The 20,611-nt window shown below is 36.3% G+C and overlaps 1 long non-coding RNA gene across 7 annotated transcripts; it reads right to left on the bottom strand.

Moving 5' to 3' along the window:
* Nucleotides 1-1,499: 1,499 nt before the first annotated feature.
* Nucleotides 1,500-11,827, bottom strand: LOC110688858. 7 transcript variants are annotated; one of them, XR_002504697.1, is made up of 8 exons: nucleotides 11,170-11,826; nucleotides 9,562-9,625; nucleotides 4,142-4,742; nucleotides 2,932-3,030; nucleotides 2,591-2,832; nucleotides 2,256-2,468; nucleotides 1,856-2,173; nucleotides 1,500-1,755 (listed from the first exon to the last, which is right to left on the bottom strand). It is a non-coding gene; the product is annotated as an uncharacterized LOC110688858 (long non-coding RNA). The 7 variants fall into 7 exon arrangements; XR_002504693.1 differs by having other exon boundaries at nucleotides 1,856-2,468; nucleotides 11,170-11,193; nucleotides 11,352-11,825; XR_002504698.1 differs by having other exon boundaries at nucleotides 2,398-2,468; nucleotides 11,170-11,825.
* Between the last annotated feature and the right edge of the window lie 8,784 nt (nucleotides 11,828-20,611).

Consider the following 20,611-nt stretch of genomic DNA (forward strand, 5'->3'; position numbering starts at 1 on the left):
TCTCACTCAGGTGATCCTGTAAGCTTTAGGTATCTAAAATTATAGCTTTTTTTTTTTGACAAGCACCAAAGCAGAGAATTATATTAAAGCTTGGTCTGCAAAGGCAGATCTAAAATTCTAGCTTACTACCTTTTATGAACTGAATTCTACGAGTTAACGAGTATTGATTAATATTTTGAGTTTCTACTTTAACTTCTACAATAGATTACTTTTCTCTAAGTTGTTTATCCTGTCCATCATGCTTTATATCATGGTTTTAGGCTCAAATATAGCAGTAAAAAATGGAAGATAAGTCGTAGAAATCTCACGCATCCAGCTTAGGCAGGGGAGCAGGACAACAAGCAGCAGGGGAGCAGTACAGCAAGCATCAGGGGAGCAAATTAGGGGAGCAAGCAGCAAGCAGCAGGGGATTCAATTCTGAATTCAATTCTGATTTCAGTTCTGGATTTATTTCTTGATTCAGTTTTCATTTTAGTTATGAATTCAAATTCTGGAAATTCTAGATTTCATGCCTTTCCTAAGAATTCAGATGCTTCTTCTTCTTCTTCTTCTTCTTCTTCTTCTTCGTCTTCGTCTTCTTCTTCTTCTTCGTCTTCGTCTTCTTCTTCTTCTTCGTCTTCGTCTTCGTCTTCTTCTTCTTCTTCTTCTTCTTCTTCTTCTTCTTCTTCTTCTTCTTCTTCTTCTTCTTCTTCTTCTTCTTCTTCTTCTTCTTCTTCTTCTTCTTCTTCTTCTTCTTCTTCTTCTTCTTCTTCATGTAAGCTAGTTTATGCCTTTTTTTCTATAGTTAGAGGCATTTGCTCGATTTTCGTAGGAATCCTAACCATTGAGGCTAGTCTTCGAATATTCGTATATCTTAGAGATTTGATTGATGATCAATGAAGAGTCTTCGAATATTCGTAATTTCTTCACTCCTAGTGCCAAAGCTGTTTCAAGGCCTAACACGCATACTTCGTATTCAGCAGCGTTGTTGGTAACGTCAAAATCAAGATTTATGGAGATTGGAACATGCTCTTCTTTAGGTGATACTAGTAATACTCCAACGCCACATCCCTTTTGGTTTGAGGCTCCATCGAAGTATAAGGTCCAAGTATTGTCCTCTGTGACTGTAGGCGTCGCTCGAAGTGCGCCTACGTAAAAGCATGATGTGAATATGCTTGTTACTCATAGAAAGTGGGAATTTACATTATACGATTAGGGACAAGGAAAGTAGGGAGACGCCAACAAGTTTTTAAGGAACTTTTAAACCGTTCACGGATCATAAAAGGCAACCACGAATAAAGGGACAACGATAGGCAACAACGATTGACCCGTGAAGGTTACACCCCATTCATAATCCATGAGATTACTAACTCCATATGGTTCGGAACCACTAAAGGAGGATCGAGGATGATGGTACGAAGTGATTCATGGAGTTACATTCGCCCATATTGGCCTCTACTCGATTCTTATAGTGAAAAGTGATTCATGTGATCTCAAAGGCATGCAAACAAAATATTCAATTTGTGCAAAGCATTCACTTCTTCTTTAACACTATCCATCACAATAGTCCTCTTTTTAACTTTTCCATAGCCTTCCTTCCTTAACACACCACGTACTCCGAAAATGTCCCCCTTTTTAACCCCTAGTCTGTAACCCACCGGACGATCGGGAATCTCCGCCATACATAGTTTGCTGAAATGCTTCATCTTTGAGCTCTTGTTCAGACATCTTAGGGTGCACCATCCTCAACTCTTCAACCTTAGCTTTAACATCATCCTATACCAACATTTAGGAGTAATGTAAGACCACAAATAACACAAAATCACACCACAAAATCTACACAAAATGATACGAGAAATCTGTCACAAAACCATACCACAAAATCTTGAGTGACTGTGTCAGAAAGAAATTTTCCTTCTTTACCCGTATGGGTTTTAATCCACAGCGCTAACAAGCTCATTTTTTGTCCATGTTCATCTTCCTATAAATAATAAGGCAAAACAAGCATTAAATATGTGTACAATAGTATATAACGCATATAACTTGGCTTTGCTCTTACTAACATCCTAAGTAAATATAAAATGACATATATATTCCACACATAATCAGCTTGTTGGTTTGCAAAACTTTTAGAGCCAGATGTATGAATCTGATTTTGAGAAGCTCGTACCTTTTTACCGCATTCTGACATAGTCTGCAATCACATTTTCAGATTTTTTAGTTAGAGATTAAATAACATTTAATAGAGTAAACAATAAGGTGAATATTGTCCTTACTTTCCCGTAATCTGAATCCTAATATTTTACCAACTTAACCCAGTTACTACTGGTAATTCCATGTGGCACATTATTACAAATATCATCCAATTTCTTCTCTAGTGGCTTGTAATAAAGCAGTTTCAGAGAGTATTTGAACTACCTCCAACATTTATTGGCACGCTTGAGAGCTTGGTTGTCATATTCCAGACCAGGAGGAATCACAAAACGGTCCTTCAGTAAAAATAATTAGTTAAAAATATAAATCAGTAAGTAATCTATTAGAAGTAAGAGACCGGCTAAGTATGTGTGTTTAGGCAATGACAAGGGGATGTCTTAGGGATGAATATACTTACTCTTATGTCTTTAATTATTTTCCCTTTAAAATGCCTATCGATTTATTTCCAATCTTTTTCCCCAACTGGACAATGTGACTCCATCTTCGCAATCATACTAATGAATTTAACCAAATTATGTCCACGCTTCCTAATTGGCTGGCATAAATCATTGAATTCGACATAGTACTGGACGCCGTTATTACTCCATACATCAATTGGAAGAATAATACCACTTACTAATGTAGTATTACCCTTGGCATCTAAATAAAATAACAAAATTAAGTTAAAAGAAATAATCAGTTTAAGTGGATTAGCAAACAAATTAAGTGGCAAGCAGCAAGTAATATTATCAGTTATACCTCAAACCAAATCGAAAAAGACTATTGAACATTCTAGAAATTTCAGAGCTAGTAATTTGTAAGGCAACCCTTCCAAACATCTTAAAATAACTTTTGCACCTGAAAGCAAACAATAAAATTAAACTTATAAAGATATATTATTGAAACACAGAAATTGACCACATCTCTGAAAGCAAGGTGAAATGCCATATAAATCAGAAGTTCCAATGAGGTTAAAAAAAAAAAGGTATAGAATCTGGTTAGTGGAGTTTCGAGTTTTTGTGCATGTTTTCTTCAGAAAGATTGCTTTGTTCCTCATGAAGTTATGATAACTGAGTGTGGTCTTAGGTCTTCATGCGAATAATAAGATCATAGTACCTCACTAAAACTGTATTCTGTTTTTCAGTTTCTAGTAATTTTTATAACATGTCAAGAAAGTTTCTTCTAGGATAAAGGCAATCTAATATTTTGGCAAGTTTATGTAACGAATGCATTACTCAACAAGGGCAATGGGCTGATTACTTATGCAAGAAGGAGGAGGAGAGGTCAGCAGATTGGAATGTCAGGAAAGGGACAGCAGGGCAATTACCTAGCAGGGCAGCCTCCAATCCGTGAGGGGCTTTGACAGCTGCAGCAACAACTTTTGTTGTTTTCTTTCTTTTGGCAGATTATGTGTATATAAGAAAGGGAGGGTAGGATGTGCTAGTTAGGCAAGATCATTGTAATACTTAGAGCTAGAGAGTGGTGCCCTAAAGGTGCTAAACCAGAGATTAGTAGCCTAAAGCTACCCTTGTGCTTGTTACTCCATTTTCTAATTAATCAAAAAGCTTCCAATTCTCCCCAAGATTGAATCTTTATTGCTTTAACTTATTTTATTACAAGTAAATACCCACTAGAGTGTTACAGTTTATATAATCAAATTACATCTGCACTTATCTGCTGTTTCTCCTGATTTTGCCTCTTAAGTCTTAACAGTTTCAAATGGTATTACTATCTAGTTCTAATGGTCCTACTTAGCTGCAAGCAACAATACAAGACTACCAACTGTAATTAGGAACCTAATTATCAAATCATAAATACAAGAAAAATACAATTAAAGGTTCAGAAATTCTTTAGTTCAGAATTTCAGAATTTCACACCCCCCCCCCCCAACAACAACAAGCAGAAGCAACATGGCAGAAACACACCACAACAACAACAAGCAGCAGAAAACTTTAATAAAAATATTTACCTATGGTTAGAACCTCCTCCTTGTCGTCAAAATCTATATCTACAGGCTAATCCGGAAGTGCTTTTGGTCGTAAAGACTTAGATTGTTTCGGGATCTTCTCTGATTCTTTCCCACCGTTTTGTCGTTCTTGATTATTCTGTGGAGCTATTGCTGAAGTTTTAACAACACTAGTCTCAAGTTCTGAATTCCTCGTCTCACAGCTTGCTCGGAAGGTTTATGAGAATTAGAAAGGGAGTTCAATGATGAGTTTGGTCTATTTGATTGTGGAATATTAGGTGGGATATTAGGTGGGATATTAGGTGGGACTTTTGCTGGGTATTTATTATGATAACCTGATGTAGTTGCCTCTTTGACTGAACTCGATGTTGAACCAGGAGGGTTTTTCCAAATGGATCCTAAACTATTGGGTGGTTGTTGGTCAGATTTTGTAGTGGTAATGGGTGGAGAAAAAGGTCCCCAGTTGTCATCCTTAAGTACCTCAGTCTGTGGTGACTTAGTAGATTGTTTTTTGGTGGGTTGTGAAACAACTTCAGTAGCATTTGACTTAGCTGTGGCAGCAAGTATTTCCCTTGCTCTCTTGCTTTGATAAGTCATCTTTTACCTGATAAAACCATAATACATTAGTATGTCAAAACTGATATAAAGACAAGACATAATCTGAAATACAAACTATACATCTAAACTAAAATACAAAATAAACTGATATACAGATCTAAACTATATATCTAAACTGTATAGTTCTGAACTATAATCACAATATCACAATTACAGTGGGTTCATTACAAACAGCACTTAGTTCAATTACAGTTCTGAACTGATGTAATCACAATTTCAGTGGAAAGTAAAGACAATATATAAAGACAAAACTGATATAAAGACAAGACACTATATGTACAGCTAAACTAAACATCTAAACTAAAATACAAAATAAGAACAACAAAAATCAATGCATCATAGTTGAAATAACAAGAATAAATTTGATCAAAAAGACAAAATCTGATGACTCACACACACACAAGCTCTGAAATATAATCACACACACACAAGTTCTGATGTTCAGAGCTGCAATTCAGAACTGAATTCCAGAACTGATTTTCAGTTCTGAAGATCAGCTCTGCATTCACTTCTGAATTCAATTCTGGATTTCAGTTCTGATTTCGGCTCTGAATTCAGTTCTGGTATTCAGATCTGAATTAAATTCTGTATTTCAGCTCTGATTTAAGTTCTTATTCGACCAATAAGAAACCAAGACGATAATACTACGTAGTACCATAAAAACAGAATTTAAGTTAACAAAATACAAACTTTGATGAATTAGAATAACTAAATGAAATATAAAAATACACACCCATCCAAATTTCTGAACTCAAATCTATAATAAATTATAAAAGCTGTAAACAAATTATTCAGGTATATCAAACAAGTCCCTAGGCTTAGTTTTCACAACATGACACCACCCTTTTTGTATCTCATCCTCAATATAAAAAACTTGTTTTGCTTGAGATGAGAAAACAAATGGATCATCACTCAAAAATCGACCAGTGTGCATCAACTTTGAGAAATTGATACGAACACTTCCATTCGGATTTGTTTTGATACCCCTACGCATATCGACCCAATCACAACGAAACAATACAACCTTATAAGAACCATAATAATCTAATTCCAAAATTTCTTTGAGTTTTCCATAATATTCGTGACCCTCTGCTTCCACCATGATTCCTGAATTCTGAGTTACTCGAAATCGCTCACGATCTACAATATCAAATTTGTAACCATTGATAATAACACTTTTCATCCTTTTCCCGCGGTTAGTCAAGCCACCGGCTAAGGCTTTTCTTAACTTTCCATCTACCGTGCTATCATCTAAATTATGGACCTATAATTCGAGAATAATAAAGTTAGAATTAGAAAGTTGTATAATATGAAAATAAAAAGACCCTAAATATAAAAGCATATGACCTGGCTTTGCAACCAATCTGAAAATTTATCAATTATCCACTGATTTTCAATAGATTCATCAGCTTGACTTCCTCCAACGACATTCTCTTGCCTCTTTAGTTTTAGGAACTCACTATCGAGATTGTAAATTTTATGTTAGTAACAAGTATATATTAGACGCTTTAACTAAACACATAATGCTACTTACTTGAGCACCGGGGTTAGTTCATCAGAATGAAGTAAAACATAGCGATGAGCTTGCTTTAAACTTCTATCATCCAAACGGACATTTTCTTTCTTTCCAACAACACGACCATCAGAGTTATACAAATAGTTGTCAATGTTTGATACACCATCCTCATTCCTTCTAGGTCTATTGAACATAGTCTCAACACTTTCTTAATATCTTGAACAAAATGCAATTGTCTCCCACAAAAGGTAACCTTCCGCTATAGATCCTTCTGGTTGCGCTTTATTGCTTACATGAGATTTCAAAAAGGCCAAGTACCTTGAATTATAGTAACGATTTTGTATGTGAATGTGAAAGAATAGAAAAATTATTAAATAAAAATAAATAATAATAATAATAATAATAATAGTAATAATAGTAATAATAGTAATAATAAGTACCTTTCAACAGGATACATCCATCTATAATGAACCAGTCCGCCTAGTCTGACCTCTTCCACTAAATGAATTAGTAGATGAACCATGATTGTAAAAAATGTTGGTAAAAATTCTTATTCAAACTTGCAAAGAGTCAACATGAGCTTTGATTGAATGGTATCTAATTCTCTTGTATCTATAGCAGTTGAACATATCTTTTTAAAAAAGTCAGACAACTCCTCAAGCAAGTCAATAACTCTTGTGGCATTCGACGCCCTTAAAGCATCCGGGAGGATATCTTGCATGAGAATATGATGGTCGTGACTATTCATATTAATAAGTTTCAGTTGCTTTAGATTCACACATCTTTGCAAATTAGATCTATATCCATCAGGAACTTTCATCTTTTTCAAGACTTCCAAAAATCGTTCTTTCTCCTCATTAGACATGGTGTATGCAGCCGGCGGGATGTAACCTTGAAGGTTGATCCATAGATGAGGTTTTATATTCAAATTCTTTAGGGCTTCTCTGCCACTCTCATCATCCCTACTATTATCCATATCTAAAAGAGTTCCTAATAAAATATCGGACACATTCTTTTCAATGTGCACAACATCTAAATTATGTCTAAGAGGATTATGCTCTCAATACTCTAATTCAAAAAATGTATTTTTCTTTTTCCAAAGAATATGATCACCATCGGGATCACAATCATCATCAAGTTCATTGGCAGCTTTTTTTCCCTCTTTTTTAAGGAACTTTTTTTGTCTTCCCATATACATACTTTACCCCTTCTTGTTGCTTCAAAACTTCAGTCCCGCTGGTACGAATCAGAGCAATACCATATTCTTCTTTCCCATCAAACAAATTAGCCTGTGAACGATATGGGTGATCAATAGGCAACCATTTTCGATACCCAGTGTAGATAATTTTGCCACCAAATCTATTTGAATAAGTAGAATGAGTGCAAGAAGTACAAGCTTTGTAGCCTTTCGTACTCCAACATGATAGCATAGCATAAGCCGGAAAGTCATTAATAGTAGAGTGTAGGGCTGCTCGTAGTTTGAATTTGCTTCCACTATAAGAATCAAAAGCATCAACACCTTCCCACAATAATTTCAATTCATGGATTAGTGGTTGCAAGTACACATAAATATCCATATCGGGACCAAATTTACCAAGAATAATTATAGAAAGAATAAAGGATGATGGTTTCATACAAAGCCATGGTGGTAAATTATAAGGAATGAGGACCACCGGCTATGTACTATAATTTGTGTTCATAAGACGATATGCATTAAAACCATCACTCACTAGACCTAATCTAACACTGCGAGGATCAGCGGCTAACTCTGTATATTTTTCATCAAATTTTTTCCAGGCCTCGCCATCAGTAGAGTGTCGTAGAATCTTATTATCCTTACGATTAAAGTGCCATCTCATGTCCTCTGCAGTTTTAGATGACATGTAAAGCCTCTTTAATCTAGGGATAAGGGGAAAGTACCGCATTACTTTAGCTGCCTCGCCTTTCTTACATGCTTCTTTTCCTTTTTCATTTACATCACCCTCCTTTCCTTTCACATTTTTCCACCTTGATGTATGGCATATATGACACTCACTTTTATTTGCGAATTCGCCCCAATATAACATGCAATTATTTGGACATGCATGGATTTTCTCATATCCTAACCCTAAATCATTTATTATCTTCATGCCTTCATAATAGGACGATGGAAACTCTTTAATAATGGGAAATGCGTCAATTAGAAGTTCAAGTAATTTATTAAATGACTCTGAGACCAATGGAACATACATTTTAGGTGAAACAAATACAATAGAAATGAAAGTTTCGAAAAAGTAGTATACCCCTCGTACATGCCTTTTTCAGAAGCTTCCATGAGATTTTTATACTTTGCCTGTTCTTCATTTGAGAAAGTTGATTGATACTCATCATCTACCTCGCGATAAATGGTAAAGCCCTAATCAATGTCATATGAATTGTCATCTTTAATACTTTGTTCATTAAATGATGGATCTTGAGTTTTGTCGGTTTGTCGTGTATTAACTCTAAAAGCTGCTCTAAGTAACCCGTCCATATCATCTCGATCTACTGCATTTACTTGATCATCACTTAGATCGTAGGTCTTACTCCCTTCATCTTTACAATGAAATATCCAATTTCTATAGCTTTTATAAAAACCATAAAATAAAATATGGCCTCCAACTTCTTCTACAGAATTCGTGTTATTTAACTTGCACTTATTACATGGGCATTCAGTTTCCCATGTATTTGGTAAAAGAGTCTCTTTAGCAAGTTTCAAGAAGTTCATGCAACCTTTAAAATATCCAGGATCACCTCTTGGTAAATCAATCCAACTAGTATCCATTTCTGCAAAGAAGTATATAATTAATTTCTAATTAAAAACAATGACATTAAAAAAAAATCATGTTACAAGGATCCTTAAACCAATATATAATAGGGACATCACTTTCACTAAGTAAATAGACATCCATCAAACTTATAATATCAAGAAGTTTATCCACTTAAAAATAATGTAAGTAAGTAATTCAAGCCTACAAACTTGTTGAGGGGTTAAAGAAGAAAATTAGAATGAAACATGCAACAACAAATAATAAGTTATACAAGTTCGATGAATTTCTCATTCAACAAACTACTGAAAATCTACAATATATGACTCCAAAGCAGTAGGCACATGTTTTTCAAGCAAGTAGAAGATAGTGTACATGAAACATCCAATTAGGGAAATCTAATCAAGCCTACACAATTGAAATAAGTATATGACATACACTAATCAAGACAACATCTTTAAAAATGTATTCTACTTTGGGCTAATGTCTAAGGTACAGTGTACCTTCTCTTGCCGCAAAAGTACAGTAAGAGCATACAATCTGTGCGAATCCAGATGTTGAACAAGGCTGTAAAAACAGAAAAGGTAGTGTTAGTAAGCTTTTACATTTTGAAGGATGTAAAGAAGCAAGTGTAAATGCATTATAGTCCATACCTAACCCCTATCTAAACATAATCTGTGAGATTATTGAAAAAAGAACATTATAAAAAGAAAATTTGGGTGGCTCCGTTCTCTGCCCCCCACACAACTTATAAGATGGTTACTCTCACGGAGTCACAGTCTCAGTCTCACTCTTCTTCTCTGATCTTAGATAACTCTCATGAAAGTTTAACATGAATGAGCTCAACAATATCATGAGTGATTAAGAATGTCAATATGTCTTACGAAAAAGAAAAAAAATATGCAAGGAAATGATAAGAAAATATAAGGTGACCAAATTCATCAAGTTATACTCATTTAATAATCACTAACACAGCAACCAGCCAAGATACTTAATTAAAAAACAGTATGAAACTCTTTCCTTGAATAATAACACATAGATACCAAGTGAACAACTCGATAAGTACGAATCAACCAATTTGTAAGCGAGGCACCAGCAAGCAAGTAACCCTCTGACTATATAAACAGTCACCTTTGCACAATAAAAACAGTAGCTCTTACATATTGTAAAGTTATCCCTCAATGAATCACTTCTCAATAACATATCAAGTCAGAGTGTCTCATATATGTATGTTATTGTACTACATAGGTACTCCATCTCACATGATGACATGAGCATTGAAAACCAAAACACAATCTCAGTCATCTTCATAAGCAAGTCTAAGATAGCAATATGAATGTCAACCAAAATAGTCAAGCCATCAAATATTGTCCAAATTAATATTAGTCACTATCTTTGCCTATCATGAACATCACTTATTCACATCCATGGATTTCAAAAATATAAGAACAAGTATCCAGACAAGCAATTGGGTAAAAATTACCGAGTACAGAGTCTTTTCAACCATAGCAACAAAATATATCCACACAATAAACAACAGCAACATCTGTCATGCGATGAACTGGATATATTATAACCTGATGCCTTTATTTTAACTTATTTTGCTTCATATTAGAAAATAAATTATAGTTGTTAGGATTATAAGTAGGTATATATATAAAGTAGTGGCTTAATTTCATTTTCATATTTTAAAAGTTAAACAATGACAATGTACATTTAAGGATTTAAAAACAGAAAACTAGAAGACTAATTTGTTTTGCAAACTCTTTTTTTTTTATCACAAATTATAACAGTTCATATTCAACTGCCTATTCATGAGCTACAAACTTAGCTCTGAAACTGAAACAACTTTTGGGAGGATTGTATGATGATCAGGTTAAAATTAAAGAATATCAACAAAAATGTACACCTTGTCATATGATAAACAGAGTGGTAATTTATCTCTCCATAAAAAAATTAAAATTTTAACCCACAAACCCCCCAAAAAAATCAAAATTTCACAAAATTATCACAAAAAACTCAACAATTCAATAAACATAATCAAGTAAAACAAATACCAATCAAAAATAAAAAGTATTATAAAAGAAGTATCTAATTAATTAGACCCTAACCTGTGATATATATTCTTGACTTCTCTGCGTCCACCGTTTTGAAATCCCGTTATCAAGATGAATTCCCAGAACATGCAATGAATAAACAAAGAAAATTTTGATATCTATCAACCAAAAATTACGAAATTGATGCCTATAACAAAGAGATTAGGGAAAATTGATGACAAGAGCAAGGGGATTACCGAAAATTGAAGATAATACCGAAGAGAGGAACAAAAATTCAACAATTGATGCCCGTTAACAAGATGAATTCTTATCTGATAGGCGTTCTTTGCTGGAGCCTATGTTCGAGATCAGATCATCTCGGTATGGTTCTTTGCATATTTGAACACTTTCGTATTACCTTTGATGGATTCTTATCTGATAGGCGTTCTTTGCTAGAGCCTCACGTGCAGTACCAGCCGTGGGTCGGCTGGATTGTTCCTGGGTTAGCCGCGCAGTATACCGCTGAGCATCGCTATTTCTTAGGGACATATGGAGCAGTTGCATATCTTGGAGAGAGGGTTTCTATTCAGCATTCCTCAGACACTTTCGTCGTTCCTGCTCCTCCACCGCGTCACATGTTCAATGTCGCCAGATTGGCGAGCATGTTAGAGAGAGCTGGCACTCCTTGGCGATCTTATACGATCCCTGGGCGATGCTATGAGGAGGAGCTACTGCCGTTGTTAGCTACAGTCCCTGTACTAGCTGAGGAGGTGGCGGTATGATTTTCATCTTTTACCTTCCGTTAAGTAGCCCCCAAGTAATGTTTTACTGACTTTGGTTTGCTTTTGTCAGGATGGGCCTACTGAGTTCGTGCCACCTCGTATGTCCATCCATTATCAGGGGACGTACGGGCCGATCGAGGAGATGATTCCTCCGGTTCCTGAGGGAAAGCGCTTCGTGGAGCGGTCGATTCCTCGTCACCAGAGTCGGGTAAGCTTTATTTATTTGCAATTTTTGTTTATATATGTTATGCATTATTACTAACTTTACTTCCTTGACAGTTCTCGCGCGAGGTGGTCACGGCGATGGCACGATGCATAGATGCCTTCCGGAGCTAGCTCGTTCGGATGAGGAATGTGGCTACATGTCGGCGTGATGACGTCGTTCAGGAGGTAGTTTCCCTTCTTATGCATTACTGCTTCTAATTTGATTGTTTCTGACTTAGTTTCTTCTTGCAGGGTCAACCCATTCCTTCTCGTACCCGGGCGAGACGTGAGGTGACGAGAGATCCGGCGAGGTCTAGCTCGAGATGTCGCCGTACTGGTTCTAGTGGTCGGGGTGGTCGTTCTGAGGTTTCCCGGACCGAGGCGGTGGAGGGCTCAGGCTCTTCATCTTAGAGTGCACGTGTTGCGCCGGTAGGCCAGGGAGAGGCTACCTCGGCTGTTAGAGGTGGTGGGATGTACGAGGTCGGCTTGTCATCGCAGCAGCCTCCGCAGCCTCAGCCTCAGGTTGATCTTGGGTGGACGGGTCCTGAGCTGAGTTTTCCACCTCCCGAGGAGACTAAAGTTAAAGCTGGAGCTGGTGGAGAGGTTACTCCTCGTACTGCGCAGTTTTATGAGATGATGGGTGTACGTCCTCCGGCGCCGTAGTTTATTCCTGTGTTTTTTTATTTTGACTTGTATGGAACTTTGCCCTTTTTTAAACTCATTTATTGCACATATTTGTATATACATACTACTATGAGTTTATTTAATTTACATTTTTCATTTTTATGTGCATGTTTGTGTGTGCAAAGAGTTGTGATAACTATTAATTTTGCGCAAAAATTCCGTCACTTTTATTATTGATGGAAGGTATCCGACTTTCTCCCCCAAAAAGAAAAATGAAAAAAATAAAAATATTGGATTTACAAAAACTTAAAAATTAAGTCCAAAATAAAAATCCAAAAAAAAAATATAATTAATATAATTGATATATTAATTAAGAAGAAGGAAAAAATGTAATTAGAAAAAGGGTATATATAAAAAAGAATAAAAGACCGTAAAGTTAATTTGAAAGAATTTGCTCGCCATTATTTTTTATCCGAAAAGCTCGTATGCTCGCCAAGCTCGTATGTTAAGACACGTCAGCGCCATCTGGCGCCTCGTGTTTTGGGTTAGCGCCTGACGCTAACCTTTAGCGTTTGGCGCCAGGCTCTGGCGTTAGGCGCCAATGTCTGGCGGATGGCGCTGATGAGCGCTGACTCCGAATCCTTTCCGGATTGAAACTGTGCCGATTTTGTGTATAAATAGCCCCCTGCCCAACCGATTTTCTTCATAATTTTAGAAGATTAAATATAACCTTAGCTTTTGAAAAAAAATACTAATCATGTCTCTAGTCTCCAAAAATTTTACCAACTTTACTCATAAATGGTGTCGGTCTCTAACTGCCAAGGAGAGAAAAGAGTTAGACTTTTTTCATATGGGGGGTATTTATGGTGTTAAGGGGGTAGATCTTGATGTAGACTTAATTCATACCGCCTTAGAATATTGGGATGTGGATACCCATTGTTTTAGACTAGGGTGTGATGAAATTAGCCCTTTGCCGGAAGAATTTGGTGCTATTTAATCTTCTAAAATTAAATAAAAGTGAAGAAAAATCAGAGTAAAAATGATGTGAAGAATCGTTTAGGTGACAAAGTGATTCCTGTTAAGGAACGCTTGGGTGAAAAGGTTGAGTTCAAAACACCTACAATGCCTAGGAAGAAAAGCTCTACGAAGGATAAAGGAAAGAGAAAAAGCTGACACTTCAAAAAAGAAGGCTTGGGTAGAGAAGAAACATGGAGTCCTAGCTAAGGGAGAAACTATTTACTCCAAAATTGAATGTTGGTCCTCTAAAGGATGCCTACTAGCTAAAGTTATGGATGAAGAAGCGGATGCGGACAAAAATTGGAAGAGAGCAAAAAAAGAGAAAAAAGATTAAAGCATTGCTTAACTTTCAATTATTAAACTTAGTATTAAATTTAAAGTTTAAGCTTTATTTAAATTCCATCAATAATGTAATTGTTAATTTATTTTATTAATGAAATTGGAGCTTTTTTTAATTTAATCATCTCTTTTAAATTTAATTTATTAAAGCAATGAAAACTGAAAATTTAATTTTTCAGAAATTTGTCGAGTACGAAACGCAAAATTTTCCGAAAAACACCGAAATATTCCCAGGGACTTTGCAGAAAAATGGCGCCGCGCTTTTACGACTGGCGCCTGCTGCGGCAGTCTGGCGTCAGGCGACAGGAATTGTCGTGTGGGGCTAGAGTTAATCGGCTGGCGCAGGGATTTTTTCTGTGACGCCAATGTTTCGTCGATTTTCTATCGAATTTATTTTTAAGTTTGGGATGCAAGGTTTGATGAAAATAAAGTGCCTGCACCTGTAAAGGGTTGCCTACGTATCCTTTCTTAAGGAATCAGGCCAAACGTAGCTCTCTTGAGTGTCCTACTCAAGTTATTATGGGTAGTACTTTTTAAGTTGGTCAAGGTTTGTCATGTTCAAGAACTCATTGCCATCCATATCAGTTAGTTTTGCTGCGCCTCCTGATAGGATTGTTTTGACAATATAGGGTCCAGACCAATTAGGCCTAAATTTCCCCCTAGCATCTAGAACATTTTTCCTTAATGCTTTTAACACCAAGTCTCCTACTTTGATGTTTCTTGTCTTGACCTTCTTGTTAAAATGGCTAGCCACACGAGTTTGATAGCATTGAGTATGATGTAGAGCTTCTAGTCATTTTTTATCGAGTAGAACTAGCTCCTCATATCTTGCCTTAGTCCATTCAACTTCATCGAGTTTGCTTTCTAATGCAATGCGTAGAGATGGTATCTCTAGCTCTACAGGTTGTACGTCATCATTTTCACAAACCAAGGAAAATGTCGTATTTCCTGTTGATGTGCGAATTCACGTGCGATAACCCCACAATGCGAAGTGGAGTTTGTCAGGCCAATCCTTGTAATTTTCTGTCATTTTCTCGATGATAGTCTTTAAATTTTTATTGGCCGCCTCGACTGCTCCGTTTGCTTAAGGAGAAAAATGATGGTGTTGAATGCCATATTTTTGTAACAATTCTTCACACTCGGCTTGAAAGTGAGTTCCATTGTCACTTATCAATGTGGGACTCCATATCGACAAATAATGTTTCTTTCGATAAAGAGTGCTACATATTTTGCAGTGAGTTTAGCGTATGATTGCGCTTCAACCCACTTTGTGAAATAATCAATTGCTACTAGAATATATTCATGACCTCCTGTTCCTAGGGGAGTGATTTTACCAATAATGTCAATTCCCCACGTAGAGAATGGCCATGGCGAAGTGTAGGTGTAGAGTAGAGATGGACGAACATGTTGTAAATTGGCACAAATTTGGCATTTAGGGCATCTTTTTACGTATTGATGACAATCCCTATTCATGGTAGTCCAATAGTATCCTTCGCGCATTATCTTTTGGACTAGCATTTTGCCATTTACGTGAGTTCCACAAATTCCTTCTTGGACTATCCTCATTGCTCTTTGAGCATCCTTTTTTACTACACATAAGAGAGTTCGACCCTTAGGTACCCTTTTGTGTAACTCGTTGTCTATGAGTACGTATTGGGAAGCCAAGAGTGTTAAAGCTCGTTTTGCTCTTTTTTTCAGCATGAGGAGGGTATTCTCCTTTGGTGACATAATTAAGTATATCCATATACCACGGTTCTTCTTCTTCTTCTTCTTCTTCTTCTTCTTCTTCTTCTTCTTCTTCTTCTTCTTCTTCTTCTTCTTCTTCTTCTTCTTCTTCTTCTTCTTCTTCTCTTCTTCTTCTTCTTCTTCATCATCATCTTGGATCACTTCATCATCTTCTATAGTCTGAATGTAAGCTAGTTTATGCCTTTTTTTCTATAGTTAGAGGCATTTGCTCGATTTTCGTAGGAATCATAACCATTGAGGCTAGTCTTTCTAAGGCATCATCAAATTGATTTTCTTCTCTAGGTAGATACGTGTATTCCACCTTATCTAACTGATTAGTGAGAGTTTCCAGATAATTTTGGTAAGGTGCTAGGCTTTTGCTCCTTAATTTCCATATCTTAGAGATTTGATTGATGATCAATGAAGAGTCTTCGAATATTCGTAATTTCTTCACTCCTAGTGCCAAAGCTGTTTCAAGGCCTAACACGCATACTTCGTATTCAGCAGCGTTGTTGGTAACGTCAAAATCAAGATTTATGGAGATTGGAACATGCTCTTCTTTAGGTGATACTAGTAATACTCCAACGCCACATCCCTTTTGGTTTGAGGCTCCATCGAAGTATGAGGTCCAAGTATTGTCCTCTGTGACTGTAGGCGTCGCTCGAAGTGCGCCTACGTAAAAGCATGATGTGAATATGCTTGTTACTCATAGAAAGTGGGAATTTACATTATACGATTAGGGACAAGGAAAGTAGGGAGCCACCAACAAGTTTTTAAGGAACTTTTAAACCGTTCACGGATCATAAAAGGCAACCACGAATAAAGGGACAACGATAGGCAACAACGATTGACCCGTGAAGGTTACACCCCATTCATAATCCATGAGATTACTAACTCCATATGGTTCGGAACCACTAAAGGAGGATCGAGGATGATGGTACGAAGTGATTCATGGAGTCACATTCGCCCATATTGGCCTCTACTCGATTCTTATAGTGAAAAGTGATTCATGCGATCTCAAAGGCATGCAAACAAAATATTCAATTTGCTCCAAACTATTATTAGGCTAAATTGGTTGAATATTAATGCAACATATTATTCTAAAATATTGTGATCACTTGATTAAACAACAAGATTAAAAAGAACCTAAACCGGTTGTCCAAATTATCTTATTAGGCGTGATTTTCAATTACATATTCCCTTTAAACATGCAATATAGTGATCAATAATTAATAGAATAAACATTAATACTGGAATCAATTTAACAATAATAACGTTAGTCAAATAAAATAATAATAATAACCTAATCATGATACTAGCAACAAGAATAAAAATAAGAGTAATTAAGTTAATCAATTACTCACTTTCCGCGTTTCCTTGAATTGCTACATCATGAATAAACTGTTAGTAACTTCAATAAAAATAAATCAAATGGAAATTAAATTAAATTAAATAAAAAGTAGAGTTAATTTGGTCCAAAACCTCAGTTAATTCTACCTATCACGCCTTGGTTAAAGTATAGAACTTCAGATCAGGTATTGTATGGACTCCTTGGAGTGCTTAAAGGAAGAAATACTGAAAGAATGGGGAGGCTAGTGTTTAGGCTAAAGAGGGATATGAGAATGAGTTTATGATCAATCTTGTTGATGTTTGAAAAAAGGGGAGATATGACCTCTATTTATAGAGAAAAAAGAAGGGTCGAAAAATTAAGATAAGATCCGAATTAAATCGAAATAAAACTCGATAGACAGCAGTTTTTGCGGTTTTGTTTTTATCATATCTTTTGATCCAGAAATCAGAATAAGATGAATAAGATATTGTTGGAAATCTATTGAAATGTAATTTCTAACCCAATTAGAATCAGATTAAAATATTTTGTAGAAGTAAAGATATGGCCGAAAGAGTGGGACGGTGTCAGTTTTGAATAGAGTTTTTTTATTTAATTCATATCTTTTTTGTTATAGCTTGAAATTGATATTATAATATATCATTGGAAAGATAATTTAAAGGACTATCCAACCATATAAAATTTGGATAAAAACTATAAAGCACGAAAATAATATCTTTCTATCTTTGAACGTCTTTTAATTCGGATATAAATAGGATTTTCAAAAAAAAGGAGTTATTCAATTTCAAACTTTTTAATCTTATCTTTTCAAAAAGGATAATTATGATCTTTTAGAAACTTATAGAAGCTTCCAATTCATCCTAATTGGTTTAGGAATGGGATTAAATAATTTGGACCCTCCACATGATCATTGGATCGTAGGTAAGGTGGGCTTAGGTTCGGTTTGGGCTCGGTTTAATATTTTGGCCATAACTTATTCATTATAACTCGGATTTGGGCTTATAATATATCGTTGGAAATATATTTTAAAGCCCCATCCAACTATTCAATCATTGGACCCAGATTATGGACCAAAATAAACTAGATCAAATGTTTTTATAAAAAGGACACGAAATCAATGATTTTAAAGGACACGAAATGAATTATTTTGGGTTTAAAGGCACGAAAAGAGGAAAATAAGTGAAGGTTTGGGGAAATGGGCTAGGAATTGGTTGGTTTATGAAATGAAAATATGGATTTAAGCACTCCAAAGATTAAATACTCAACCCGGCCAATAATGGCGGTGAAAGGTTGTTCATCATCGGGTTTGGTTTTGGGGAGACATTTTTAGGTGTCTACAGTGACCATCAAGTCTTCGTCTGGAAATTCATTGTCGTGTATTAGCATCGAATCTTCTATTGGAAAGTCCGCTAGAAAATCTGAAACCACAGATCCTTTGATAGCTTTTTGGGGCATGAACCTTACATCGAACTGGGCTAAGTTGACTATTCATCTTGATACGCGCCCATTGAGTGTAGATTTCTCTAATAAATACTTGAGTGGATCCAATCGGGAAACTACAGAGACCGTATGCACGAGCATGTAATGTCTTAACTTGGTTGTGGCCCACACCAATGCGAGGCACAATTTCTCAAGTGGTGTATAGCGTACCTAATACTTGAGCATCTTTTTGCTTAGGTAGTAGATTGCATTTTCTTTGCCTTATACTTCTTGTGCTAGCATGGCTCCCATTGTTTCTTTGGTGACTGTTAAGTACAACCTAAGAGGTATTCCTGGAAGTGCTGGTGCCAATACGGGAGGATTTGCGAGATAGGCTTTGATCTTTTCAAAGGCTTTTTGACACTCGTCATCCCATATTACCGGTACATTCTTTTTAAGCTTTTTGAAAATTGGTTCACGTATTGTTGTCAATTTTGATATAAACCTGCTTATGCATTGCAACCGGCCAACAAATCCTCGAATTTGTTTCTCGGTTTTGGGCGGTGGCATTGACATGATTGTCTTGATCTTGTTTGGTCTATCTCTATTCCTTTAGAGCTTATATAACCCAAAAGCTTTCCTGAGGTGACTCCAAAAGCGCACTTGGATGGATTCAACCTCATGTTGTATTTTCTTAGCCTTTCGAAGAATTTTCTTAAGGCTATTTGATGGCTTGGGCGATCTTTTGACTTCACGATCATATCGACCACGTATACCTCAACTTCTTTGTGCATCATGTCATGGAGAAAGGCAGTCGCTGCTCGTTGGTAAGTGGCACCTGCGTTTTTTAACCCGAATGGCATTACCGTGTAGCAGTAAGTACCCCATGGTGTTATGAAGGTTGTTTTCTCCATGTCTTCTTCCGCCATTAGAATTTGATTGTACCCCGCGTATCCATCCAAGAACGAGAGAAGTGCGTGATTCGCTGTGTTATCTACCAGAATATCGATGTGTGGTAAAGGGAAGTCGTCCTTTGGACTTGCCTTATTTAGATCTCGATAGTCGACACACATTCTTATCCTTTCATCCTTTTTCGGAACTGGGACGACATTGGCGACCCATTTGGGGTATTTTGATACCTTGATAAAACCTACAGTTATTTGTTTTTGAACTTCTTCTTTTATTTTAAGAGCTACGTCGGGTTTCATTCGGCGCAAATTTTGTTTTACAGGTTTCATCCCTGGAATTAGTGGCATGGTGTGTTGAGTTATTTCTCTATTAATGCTTGGCATATCTTCATATGACCAAGCGAATACATCGATGAATTCTTTAATTAGATTGATTAAGTCGGTTCTTTCTTGTTCATTAAGTGTTAATCCGATTTTAACTTCTCTTTTATTGGTTGAATCATTTGAGATATCAACCGTCTCAGTTTCCTCAATTATCGGTGTTTTCTTTTCAAGTGTTTTCATTGCTTTAAGAAGTTCTTTGTCATTTTCATTGTTAGTTAAGCAATTCTCGTCATCTTAGGTTAAAGAAAAGCACGAGGAGTAAGAGGAAGAAGACATATTATTAAATTCGGAAATCATTACATCGAAGAGAGATATGTCCTCAGGGACTTGATCGTTAACTATCTTAGGAGGAGAGACAGAAGAAGGGGGTGCTACAACTAAAGATTTAGATGACTCTACGGGAAAAGACTCTGAATCTGACTCTGACTCAGACGACTCTTTGAAAATCGGTCCTTTCCCTGTCGTAATGGAAATTTTTTTCCGCTTGGAGTAGTCACCTTGACTGTCTTGCACCTTCCTTGTAGTGATTCTTCCACTGGAGTGATGATCTTTGAGGGATCAAAGCTTTTGCTTTGTAGGACCGTTTGGATGAGCGGGGAGTTATCCTCTATGTACGTTGACTCATCTTTTTTTAGCCCAAATAGTAATCCCATGACATTAAAGTCAAAGCACGGGGGTGCTTTCTTCTTGTGGATAGGAGTTGGGATTTCATCTAGAAAGTAGCAATCTAGGAAAAGTTTGAATCCCGGTTTCCTTATGCCACTAAC

This window comes from Chenopodium quinoa, unplaced genomic scaffold (assembly GCF_001683475.1).
Source record: "Chenopodium quinoa cultivar QQ74 unplaced genomic scaffold, ASM168347v1, whole genome shotgun sequence".
NCBI lineage: Eukaryota > Viridiplantae > Streptophyta > Magnoliopsida > Caryophyllales > Amaranthaceae > Chenopodium > Chenopodium quinoa.